Source organism: Mirounga angustirostris, unplaced genomic scaffold (genome assembly GCF_029215605.1).
Source record: "Mirounga angustirostris isolate CCGP_5_RB_7025 unplaced genomic scaffold, mMirAng1.0.hap1 SCAF_6, whole genome shotgun sequence".
NCBI classification, from domain to species: domain Eukaryota; kingdom Metazoa; phylum Chordata; class Mammalia; order Carnivora; family Phocidae; genus Mirounga; species Mirounga angustirostris.
The window spans coordinates 50,473,785-50,486,556 of NW_026991714.1; the positions used below are offsets into that span (position 1 = coordinate 50,473,785).

General features: G+C 41.4%; 1 pseudogene; it reads left to right on the plus strand.

Annotated features, from left to right (window-relative positions):
- Positions 1-1,061: 1,061 nt before the first annotated feature.
- On the plus strand, positions 1,062-1,419 carry LOC123845398 (small nuclear ribonucleoprotein Sm D2-like; annotated as a pseudogene).
- The last annotated feature ends 11,353 nt before the right edge of the window (positions 1,420-12,772 follow it).

Consider the following 12,772-nt stretch of genomic DNA (forward strand, 5'->3'; position numbering starts at 1 on the left):
TTTTTTCTAATTAAATTGCAAAGTGGCAAACATTTCAAACCTAGAGCAGGGTGTTCTCATTTATTATTGAAAGAACATGGTGATCTCCAAATACATCCATACATACACACAGAGAGACACATCATGGACTCAGACCCAGGGAAAGGTTGCAAGTATTTGCTCAGTTACCATGAGCTAAGAGAGGGACAGTAACTTACTTACAGTCTTCAAAGATTATCATCCACAAAATAAATTAAGGCATGGGTTGGCTGACTACCCAGAAAGGATGGATTGTGACAAGGCCAATGGTAGACAATTCTCCTCTTTACAGTGGGTCTTTTCAGCTTCAGAACTCCTTTTTGTGAATTGGAGAGGAGAGCAGTACGAAAGAGAGCTGATGGAAGGAACTGTCCACCATTGTCTCCCCTCCCCAGGTGGAAGCAAGATCTGGGCTCACAGTCAGATTTGAGGGATCATAACATTCATAGAGATCAGAACATTCAAGCCAATTCTGTCCTTTTATACACTAGATTTGTTTAAATATACATCTCCTAGCCCAAGGATAAGCTCAAAACCACTAGCCTAAAATGTGTCTTGCAGAGTTTTGCAGTCCTCAGAATAAGTATGAGGCAGAATCCTGAATATGCAAAGATTAAGTTATTATCTATTCTGGGATCATGGCATGACTAGCCATATACTCTGAAATTCTAATCAATTAATCTGAACCATTATTTATTATTAATTTACTATTCTTTAAATACAAGGATTAATAAGATATAATTAAAGTCAATTTAGTACATAATTATGTCCCCAAAATATGTGGTCCCAAAGAGATTGCTGTGAACTAGAAATCACAGGAAATCCATGGTCCACCTTAGCAAGAAACCAGTTTTTCATTCAGCCAAGCAGTCATTTGTTCATTCATACAGTCATATCACCTGTGAGTCAGCCAATATGCCAGAGAAGATGTTCTAGCTTGGTTGCCAGCTAGAGAAAGGTAATTTAAATTAGCATAAGACTCTTTAGAAGCAGAAACAACACAGAGGAGACACAAGTGGTCTGAGAGCACAGCCACCATCACCATGAGCCTACCCAAGAAACCCAAGAGCAAGATGACCCTGGAGGAGCTGCAAAAGTGGGAGGAGGAAGAGTTTAACACAAATCCATTCTCCGTGCTCACACAGTCAGTCAGGAACAACACCTACCTAAGGGCTCATGAACTGTGGCAATAACAAGGAGCTCCTGTGCTGTGTGAAAGCCACTGACAAGCACTGCAACACAGTGCTGGAGAATGTGAAGGTGATTCAGACCAAGGTCCCCAAGAACAACAAAGGTAAGAAGTCCAAGCCAGTCAACATGGACCCCTAAATCTCCAAGATGCTCCTGTGAAGAGACTCAATCATCATGGTCCTCCAGAACCCACTCACTGATGGCAGGTAGGGGCCTCCACCCTGCTGTCAGAAATTAGTCTGCCATCCTGCAAAGGCCTGTCCTTAGCAATGGAAATAATACACTCCTGTGTTTTTTTTCTTTATAAATACACAAATAAATAAAGTTTTGAAGGAAGAAAAGATGGAAGGAGAGAGAAAAGGGAGGAAGGGAGACATGAAGAGAGGGAAAGAAGGAAAAAGAATACACTGGCTTAAAAAACCAAAATGTGGAAAGGACAGCCTTAGAGGAGCTTGGTACCAGGGACTTCAGTGATGCTTCCTGGTATTTCTTCTTGTGATTCTTCTCTCTGCTTCTCTGTGTGTGCTGGTTTCTTTCTGACCAGCATTTCCAACATGAAGGCTGGCCACCTGTAGCTTCAGACTTATATCCTTATAATCTCAGAAACCAAAATTTCAAGCTCTGGTTAGAAAAATCCCAGGAAAAATCTTCTTGTCCTGACTCGTAACAGTTGCTCTCTCTGGGATGAATCTCTGTGGTCAAAGTCTCATAAGCAGTTAGCAACTCCCAGAGTAGAGCATGGCAAGGAGGAGGTCCAAGAGAAGAGAAGAATACTATCTCCAAGAGGAAAGAAGGATACTGTGCAAACAAAACAGAAAATGTCCACTCTTCCAACACAACCTATAATGTCCACCAGATTGTGAAGACACCTTTAACTTGAGAATTAGAAAGAATAATGGAAGTCCATGGCTCCAGCTTTTCACCACTGTGTTCAGTTCTGGTACAGTGTTCTGTTTGTTTGTTTGATTGATTGACTGATGAGAGAGAGAGAGAAAGAGAGAGAACACACAAGCAAGGGGGGAAGGCAGATGGAGAGGGAGAGAGAGAATCCCAAGCAGGCTCATGCTCAGTGTGGAGCCCAACACAGGGCTCAATCTCACAACCCTGAGATCACGACCTGAGCTGACAGCAAGAGTCAGACACTTAACCAACAGCCACCCAGGTGCCCTCCTGGGTACCATGTCTTAAAGGAGGCCTGGACAAATTAAAGGAGTCTCCAGAGGAGTAATAGCATTCGAAGCTGTACCTTACAAGGTTTGGTTAAAGGAATTGAAACTTAATATTTTGCAAAAGGAGGACAAAAGAAATTCAGGGGGGCAAAAGGCATCTCTTTCATGCAGAGGAAGGAGCATATTTATTCTATGCTGCCTAATTATAGGGGTCATAAATATATCTACAGGATTCAGAAAGGTAACATAAGGGCATGAAACTAGCCAGATATCTGAAAAACAATAGTGCATGTGTGATAATTAATGGCAAGTGACAGCCATAGGATGTGGAAATCCATAGGGAGTGGAGGGCTGTGGACAACTGCAGAACTTATGCCCCATCTAAAGGAAGCAGCCCCCACTCAAGTCCATATCATTGTTGCCCTGTAGGAATGTGGGTGCAATACTGCAAGATCTTTCTTTTTCAATAAGAGCCAGAAAACCTGATTTTTATGTAAAATCTCTCAGTGTCTTCAATGTTGGGTCATTATTTTTAAAAACACCATGTGGGCCAAACAAAATACAATGTTGAAAGGGATCTCCCTTGCAGCCTCAGTTTGAAATATCTGCTCTATAGGGTAGAACTAGAACTAGTGGATCAAAGTTCTTAAGAGACAAGTATTTAGTCTTTATAACTTATATGTAGTTTAGTAACAAGAACTCGCCAATCATGATGTAGTAGATGCTTTGTGATGTAGTAAGCACATACTAAATAGAAGCTGATGACCATTATTAAGGAATATTGTAGAAATGAATCCTGGTCTGACTACTCATAATAAATTCTACAGATTGACTCTGAAATTTTTGAAATGAGATCAGAAAACATTCTCTGAAAGAGATCCTAAAGAAGTAGAAGACAACATTTGAGGACTATATAATCTACTTTGGATTTAAATGCACTGCTGAGATAGCAGCAACTCTGAAAAGAAAAGTGACCACTTTCTGGAAGGTAGGACATGAGAAGAAGTGAATCCGAGGTGATATTCTGGAAGACAGACGGCGGGGGAGGGGCCTTCATCAGCCACTACCCGCAAGTGATAGAGCCGTGGAGCACAAAATCAGAACTTTTAGAAGTCGGCTCCGCTGAGGGACGTCGCTCCAGTGGCTAAGCTGGGGGGGGGGGGGGGGCGGGGTGGAACCCTCACTGGGACAGTGTGGTCTCAGGATCCTTGGGGTCACAGAAAGACCGGGGATGCCTGAGTGCGGCAGAGCTCCCAGGTATCGGAGCAGGGAAGCCAGCTGCAGAGACAGAGCCAAGGAGTGGGCTCTCACCTCGGGGTTGCCATAAACTGGGATCCGTGGCACAGTCGGGCCACTGCTCCTCCAGCAGGGACCCAACAAGTGGCAGATCCAGGGAGACTCCCCTTCCTGCCCCAGGAGGAGTGGCGCAGGCATGCACTGCAGGGATCTGCTGGGTTTGGAGACTCCACACGGGGTCAGGTGCTAGAGATAGAAACGCTCGGTCACAGGCCGGGTGAGAACAGAGTGCGGCAGGAGACCAGGGAGACAGGAGTGATTGACTGCTTTTCTCTGGGGGCTCATTGAGGAGTGGGGCCCCGAGTTCTAGGCTCCTCCCTGGCGGAGACTGGGAGGCCACCATCTTCACTCTCACCCTCCAAAGCTGTAAGCAAAGCTTGCAGGGAACTAAAGCTCCCAAGAGCAAACCTGAGCAGATTACTTAGCCCAGACCGGCAAGGGTGGGGCAATTCCACTTCCGGCAAAGACATTTGGAAACCAAGGCAACAGGCCCCTCCCTCAGAAGATCAGTGAGAACAGCCAGCCAAGACCAAATTTACCAGTCAATGAGAACAGCAGAACTCCAGCGCTAGGGAAATACTGCACATAGAATTCATGGCTTTTTCCCATGATTCTTTAGTCTTTCAAAGTTAATTTTTTTAATTTTCTTTTTTTTTTTGAATTTTTCTTTTTCCCTTTTTCAACCAACATCTTATCAATTCCTTTTTTAAAAAATCTTTTTTATTTTTCATTTTTAGAGTCATATTCTATCCCTTCATAGTAGTTAACCTTATTTTTGGGATATACATATATAGAGAGAGAGAGAGTGAGCTCACTTTAAAATTTTGGGATACAGTTTCTTCTAACAGACCAAAATATACCCTAAATCTCTAGTGTATGGCTTTGTTCTATTCTCCTGCCTGATCACATTCTCTCCCTTTTTTTTTTAATCCTCTTCTTTCTTTTTTCAACCAACTTCTTATCTTATCAATACCTTTTATAAAATCTTTTATAATTTTCATCTTTACAATCATATTCCATCCCTTCACCATATTTACCCTTATTTTTGTACATATATAGGCTTTTTGTTCTTTAAAATTTTGGGAGGCACTTTCTTCTAACAGACCAAAATACACCTAAAATCTACTCTGTGGCACTGATCCATGCACCAGTCTAATCATATTTGATCATATTCTGGTTTTTTTGTTTGTTTGTTTTTTATCTTTCTCTCTTTTTTTTTTTCTTTCCCTTTCTTTTCACCCAGTTTCAGGTCTCTTCTGATTTGTTTAGTGTATATTTTTCTGGGGCTCTTCTTACCCTGTTAGCATTTTGTTCTCTCATTCATCGATTCTCCTCTGGACAAAATGACAAGATAGAAAAAATCACCTCAAAAAAAAGAACAAGAGGCAGTACCGACTGCCAGGGACCTAGTCAATACGGACATTAGTAAGATGTCGGAACTAGAGTTCAGAATGATGATATTAAAGATACTAGCTGGGCTTGAAAAAAGCATGGAAGGTATTAGAGAAACCCTTTCCGGAGAAACAAAAGAACTAAAATCTAACCAAGCTGAAATAAAAAAGGCTATTAATGAGGTGCAATCAAAAATGGAGACTCTAACTGCTAGGATAAAGTAGGCAGAAGGAATGTTGAGAAAGGAAAGTAAAGCTGGCATCATCACAATTCTGGACTTCAAGCTCTATTACAAAGCTGTCATCATCAAGACAGTATGGTACTGGCACAAAAACAGACACATAGATCAATGGAACAGAATAGAGAGCCCAGAAATGGACCCTCAACTCTATGGTCAACTCATCTTTGACAAAGCAGGAAAGAATGTCCAATGGAAACAAGACAGTCTCTTCAACAAATGGTGTTGGGAAAATTGGACAGCCACATGCAGAAGAATGAAATTGGACCATTTCCTTACATCACACACAAAAATAGACCCAAAATGGTTGACAGACCTAAATGTGAGACAGGAGCCCATCAAAATCCTAAAGGACAACACAGGCAGCAACCTCTTTGACCTCAGTTGCAGCAAATTCTTCCTAGAAACATTGCCAAAGGCAAGAGAAGCAAGGGCAAAAATGAACTACTGGGACTTCATCAAGATAAAAAGCTTTTACAAAGCAAAGGAAACAGTCAACAAAACCAAAAGACAACCAACAGAATGGGAGAAGATATTTGCAAATGACATATCAGATAAAGGGCTAGTATCCAAAATCTATAAAGAACTTCTTAAACTCAACACCCAAAGAACAAATGATCCAATCAAGAAATGGGCACAAGACATGAACAGACATTTTTCCAAAGAAGATATCCAAATGGCCAACAGACACATGAAAAAGTGCTCAATATCGCTCGGCATCAGGGAAATCCAAATCAAAACTTCAATGAGATACCACCTCACACCAATCAGAATGGCTAAAATTAACAAGTCAGGAAATGACAGATGTTGGCGGCGATGCGGAGAAAGGGGAACCCTCCTACACTGTTGGTGGGAATGCAAGCTGGTGCAGCCACTCTGGAAAACAGTATGGAGGCTCCTCAAAAAGTTGAAAATAGAGCTACCATACGATCCAGCAATTGCCCTACTGGGTATTTGCCCCAAAGGTACAAATGTAGGGATGCTAAGGGGTACGTGCCCCCTGATGTTTATAGCAGCAATGTCCACAATAGCCAAACTATGGAAAGAGCCAAGATTTCCAACAACAGATGAATGGATAAAGAAGAGGTGGTATATATATACAATGGAATATTATGCAGCCATCAAAAGGAATGAAATCTTGCCATTTGCAATGATGTGGATGAAACTGGAGGGTATTATGCTAAGCGAAATAAGTCAATCAGAGAAAGACATGTATCATATGATCTCACTGATATGAGGAATTCTTAATCTCAGGAAATAAACTGAGGGTTGCTGGAGTGGTGGGGGAGAGTTAGAGGGATGGGGTGGCTGGGTGATAGACACTGAGGAGGGTATATGCTATGGTGAGCGCTGTGAATTGTGTAAGACTGTTGAATCACAGACCTGTACCTCTGAAACAAATAATACATTATATGTTAAAAAAAAAAAAAGATAGCTGTAAGGGAAAAATGAATGGGGGGAAATCGGAGGGGGAGATGAACCATGAGAGACAATGGACTCTGAGAAACAAACTGAGGGTTCTAGAGGGGAGGGAAGGTGGAGGGATGGGGTTAGCCTGGTGATGGGTATTAAATAGGGCATGTACTGAATGGAGCAGTGGGTGTTATATGCAAACAATGAATCATGGAACACTACATCAAAAACTAATGATGTAATGGTGATTAATATAACATAATAAAATAAGATAAAATAAAAAAAAAACACACTGATGAAAAAGACAGTGGAGAAAACCAACATAACACAATATTTCTAAGTGTAGGCAAGAAAGACCACACTGAAGATACATATATAATACATGTCCTGGCAATGGGATAGGATTTTAATGGACATAAATCCAAATCTCTTTCTGTGTAGTTCCAAGAAGAAAAGGAAAAAAAAAAAAAGGTTTCCTAGACCTGTGACATGTTTTAGGATGTTTGGACTGAGGGAAGTGTGGTTTTGGGGGTTACGTGTTCTGGATTTTTATCCTCGGTCTGTTACTCATGAGTCATATCACCATGGACAAGTAACATCCCCCACTCTCCAAACAACTTGAATGATTTGCCATCATTTCAAATTCAATATTGCTAAAATAGTATTCCCACTTTTTTTTCTTCTCAAACTCCCTTTCTTGATTTCCTCATGTCAAGGGAAGCAGCAAAATCTGAACTCTTCCTAGACTTCACTGGCCTATCATTTGCTCACTATCATGAAGGGAGGTCTCTGAGATGACAGCATGAGCAATAAGCTAAAGAGGAAATTCAAGTTCTTGGTATAGTGGACAAGGTAAGGAATTTCCACTTGAAACCAAAAACAATGAGGTGCCTACAATAAGGAAGGTCAATTGCCGAGCCACAGGACTAGTAAAGGTATACTCTGGGCATTATAAAAACCAAACGAAAGCTCAGAAATTACATCTACAGAGTCCAGATAAGTTCTAAGACAGCGCCCACTTCTTCCAATTTTTGCCTGTAGGATTTTGGGCAAGGGAGAAGCTTCCATCTTGTAGTGGTAGCCATGTCCCTCAAACTTCAATGTAAAGTATGTATCTAACAAACTCAATGATAACTTTAGATGTATTTTTTTTTAAGATTTATTTATTTTATGAGGGGGAGAGGGGTAAAGGGAGAGAGAGAATCCCAAGCAGACTCCCCACTAAGCACAAAGCCCGACACTGGGCTCGATCTCACGACCTTGAGATCATGACCCGAGCTGAAACCAAGAGTCAGATGCTTAACCAACTGAGCCACCCAGGTGCCACTTTAGATATATTCTTAAGAGGGAAAAAGATGACCCTTATTTAAAATGCAGCTATGTGACTCCTAACACTACCAATGCATAGCCTGGATATATTTATTTTTTTAAGTGACTGCAGAAAAATTAGTTGAAGGGGATAATGGTCAATGTCACCTTAACATCTGTTTAAAAGTGGTACACATAAATTTGTGTTCAAAATTTACTGCAAGATTAATTTCCCTTGGGCTTGGGAGCAAGATGGCGGAGGAGTAGGAGACCTGGATTTAGTCTCCTCTCAGGAATTCAGCTGGATAGGGATCAAACCATTCTGAACACCTACAAACCCAACAGGAGATCGAAGAAAAGAAGAGCAACAACTCTCTCATCAGAAAAGCGACCACTTTCTGGAAGGTAGGACGTGCGGAGAAGTGAATCTGAGGCGATATTCGGGAGGATAGACGGCGGGGGAGGGGCCTCCGTCGGCCGCTTCTGGCAAGTGATAGAGCTACAGAGCACAAAATCGGAACTTTTAAAAGTCTGCTCCACCGAGGGACGTCACTCTGGTGGCTAAGCGGGGGCTGGAACCCTCCGGGACAGTGTGGTCTCAGGACCCTCGGGGTCACAGAAAGACCGGGGGTGCCTGAGTGCGGCAGAGCTCCCAGGTATCGGAGCAGGGAAGCCGGCTGCAGAGGCGGAGCCCAGGCGCGGGCCCTCAGCTCGGGGTGGCCATAAACCGTGATCCGCGGCCCAGTCGGGCCCCTGCTCCTCCGGCAGGGACCCAACAAGCGGCAGATCCGGGGAGACTCCCCTTCCTTCTCTGGGAGGAGCCGCACGGAGCGCACCGCAGGGATCTGCTGGGTTTGGAGACTCCAGACCGGGTCGGGTACCGGAGATAGAAACGCGTGGTCACAGGCCGGTTGAGCACGGAGTGCAGCTGCAGACCGGGGAGACGGGAGTGACTGGCGGCTTTTCTCTGGGGGCTCACTGAGGAGCGGGCCCTGAGTTCTCGGCTCCTCCGGGGCGGAGATTGGGAGGCCGCCATTTTCACTCTCCGCCTCCAAAGCTGTACGGAAAGCTTGCAGGGAACAAAAGCCCCGGAGACCAAACCCGAGCAGATTACTTAGCCAGGAGGGGGCAAGGGCGGAGCAATTCCGCCTCCGGCAGAGACATTTGGGAACCACGGCAACAGGCCCCTCCCCCAGAAGATCAGCGAGAACAGCCGGCCAAGACCAAGTTTACCAATCAATGAGAACAGCAGAACTCCAGCGCTAAGGGACTACTGCACATAGAATTCATGGCTTTTTTACCATGATTCCTTAGTCTTTTAAAGTTAATTTTTTTTTTAACTGTCTTTTTGTCTTTTTATTTCTTTTTGAATTTTTCTTTTTCCCTTTTTCAAACAACATCTTATCAATCCCTTTTTAAAAAAAAAACATTTCTATTTTTCATTTTTAGAGTCATATTCTATCCCTTCATAGTAGTTTCCCGTATTTTTGGCTTATATATATAAGTTGTTCTCTCTTTAAAATTTTGAGATAGTTTCTTCTAACAGATTAAAATATACCCTAAATCTCTAGTATATGGTGTTTTCTATTCCCCTGCCTGATCCATCCTCTCCCTTTTTTCTTCTTTTTCTTTTTTCTTTTTTTAAATCCTCTTCTTTCTTTTTTCAAACAACTTCTTATCAATTCCTTTTATAAAATTTTTTATAATTTCCATTTTTACAGTCATTTTCCATCCCTTCATCATATCAACCCTTATTTTTGTACATATATAAGTTTTTCTTTCTTTAAAATTTTGGGAGACACTTTCTTCTAAAAGACCAAAATACACCCCAAATCTAGTGTGTGGCACTGATCTATATACCATATAGATCATATTTGATCACATTCTGGTTTTTCTTTTGTTGTTGTTGTTTTGTTTTGTTTGTTTTTGTTTTTATCTTTATCTTTTTCTTTTTTTTTTTCTTTTTCTTTTTTCTCTCTTTCCCCTTCTTATCCCACTGCTTCAGGTCTTTTCTGATTTGTTTAGAGTATATTTTCTGGGGACGTGGTTACTCTGCTAGCATTTTGTTCTCTCATTAATCTATTCTCCTCTGCACAAAATGACAAGACGGAAAAAATCACCTCAACAAAAAGAACAAGAGGCAGTACCGACTGCCAGGGACCTACTCAATACGGACATTAGTACGATGTCAGATCTAGAGTTCAGAATCATCACTTTAAAGATACTAGCTGGGCTTGAAAAAAATATGGAAGTTATTAGAGAAACTCTTTCTGGAGAAGTAAAAGAGCTAAAATCCAACCAAGTAGAAATCAAAAAGGCTATTAATGAGGTGCAATCAAAAATGGGGGCGCTAACTGCTAGAATAAATGAGGCAGAAGAGAGAATCAGTAATATAGAAGATGAAATGATGGAAAATAAAGAAGCTGAGAAAAAGAGAGATAAACAACTACTGGATCATGAGGGCAGAATTCGAGAGATAAGCGATACCATAAGACGAAACAACATTAGAATAATTGGGATCCCAGAAGAAGAAGAAAGAGAGAGAGGGGCAGAAGGTATAATGGAGCAAATTATAGCAGAGAACTTCCCTAATTTGGGGAAAGAAACAGGCATGAAAATCCAGGAAGCACAGAGAACCCCTCTCAAAATCAATAAAAATAGGTCAACTCCCCGACATCTAATAGTAAAACTTACGAGTCTCACAGACAAAGAGAAAATCCTGAAAGCAGCTCGGGAGAAGAGATATGTAACCTACAATGGTAGAAACATTAGATTGGCAACAGACCTATCCACAGAGACCTGGCAGGCCAGAAAGGACTGGCAGGATATATTCAGAGCACTAAATGAGAAAAATATGCAGCCAAGAATACTCTATCCAGCTAGGCTGTCATTGAAAATTGAAGGAGAGATAAAAAGCTTCCAGGACAAACAAAAACTAAAGGAATTTGCAAACACAAAACCAGCCCTACAGGAAATCTTGAAAGGGGTCCTCTAAGCAAAGAGAGACCCTAAAAGCAACATAGACCAGAAAGGAACACAGACAATATACGGTAACAGTCACCTTACAGGCAATACAATGGCACTAAATTCCTATCTTTCAATAGTTACCTTGAATGTAAATGGGCTAAATGCCCCAATCAAAAGACACAGGCTAACAGACTGGATTAAAAAACAAGATCCATCGATATGCTGTCTGCAAGAGACTCATTTTAGACCCAAAGACACCCCCAGATTGAAAGTGAGGGGGTGGAAAACCATTTACCATGCTAATGGACACCAAAAGAAAGCTGGGGTGGCAATCCTTATATCAGACAAATTAGATTTTAAACCAAAGACTGTAATAAGAGATGAGGAAGGACACTATATCATACTTAAAGGATCTATCCAACAAGAAGATCTAACAATTGTAAATATCTATGCCCCTAACATGGGAGCAGCCAATTATATAAGGCAATTAATAACAAAAGCAAAGAAACACATCGACAACAATACAATAATAGTGGGGGACTTTAACATCCCCCTCACTGAAATGGACAGATCATCTAAGCAAAAGATCAACAAGGAAATAAAGACTTTAAATGACACACTGGACCAAATGGACTTCACAGACATATTCAGAACATTCCACCCCAAAGCAACGGAATACACATTCTTCTCTAGTTCCCATGGAACATTCTCCAGAATCGATCACATCCTAGGTCATAAATCAGGTCTCAACCGGTACCAAAAGATTGGGATCATTCCCTGCCTATTTTCAGACCACAATGCTTTGAAACTAGAACTCAATCACAAGAGGAAAGTCGGAAAGAACTCAAATACATGGAGGCTAAAGAGCATCCTACTGAAGAATGAATGGGTCAACCAGGAAATTAAAGAAGAATTAAAAAAATACATGGAAACCAATGAAAATGAAAACACAACTGTTCAAAATCTTTGGGATGCAGCAAAGGCAGTCCTAAGAGGAAAGTATATAGCAATACAAGCCTTTCTCAAGAAACAAGAAAGGTCTCAAGTACACAACCTAACCCTACACCTAAAGGAGCTGGAGAAAGAACAGCAAATAAAGCCTAAACCCAGCAGGAGAAGAGAAATCATAAAGATCAGAGCAGAAATCAATGAAATAGAAACTAAAAGAACAGTAGAACAGATCAACGAAACTAGGAGCTGGTTCTTTGAAAGAATTAACAAGATTGATAAACCCCTGGCCAGACTTATCAAAAAGAGAAGAGAAATGACCCAAATCAACAAAATCATGAATGAAAGAGGAGAGATCACAACCAACACCAAAGAAATACAAACAATTATAAGAACATATTATGAGCAACTCTATGCCAGCAAATTAGATAACCTGGAAGAGATGGATGCATTCCTAGAGATGTATCAACTACCAAAACTGAACCAGGAAGAAATAGAAAACCTGAACAGACCTATAACCACTAAGGAAATTGAAGCAGTCATCAAAAATCTCCCAAAAAACAAAAGCCCAGGGCCAGATGGCTTCCCAGGGGAATTCTACCAAACATTTCAAGAAGAATTAATACCTATTCTTCTGAAACTGTTCCAAAAAATAGAAATGGAAGGAAAACTTCCAAACTCATTTTATGAGGCCAGCATTACCTTGATCCCAAAACCAGACAAAGACCCCATCAAAAAGGAGAATTACAGACCAATATCCCTGATGAACATGGATGCAAAAATCCTCACCAAAATACTAGCCAATAGGATCCAACAGTACATTAAAAGGATT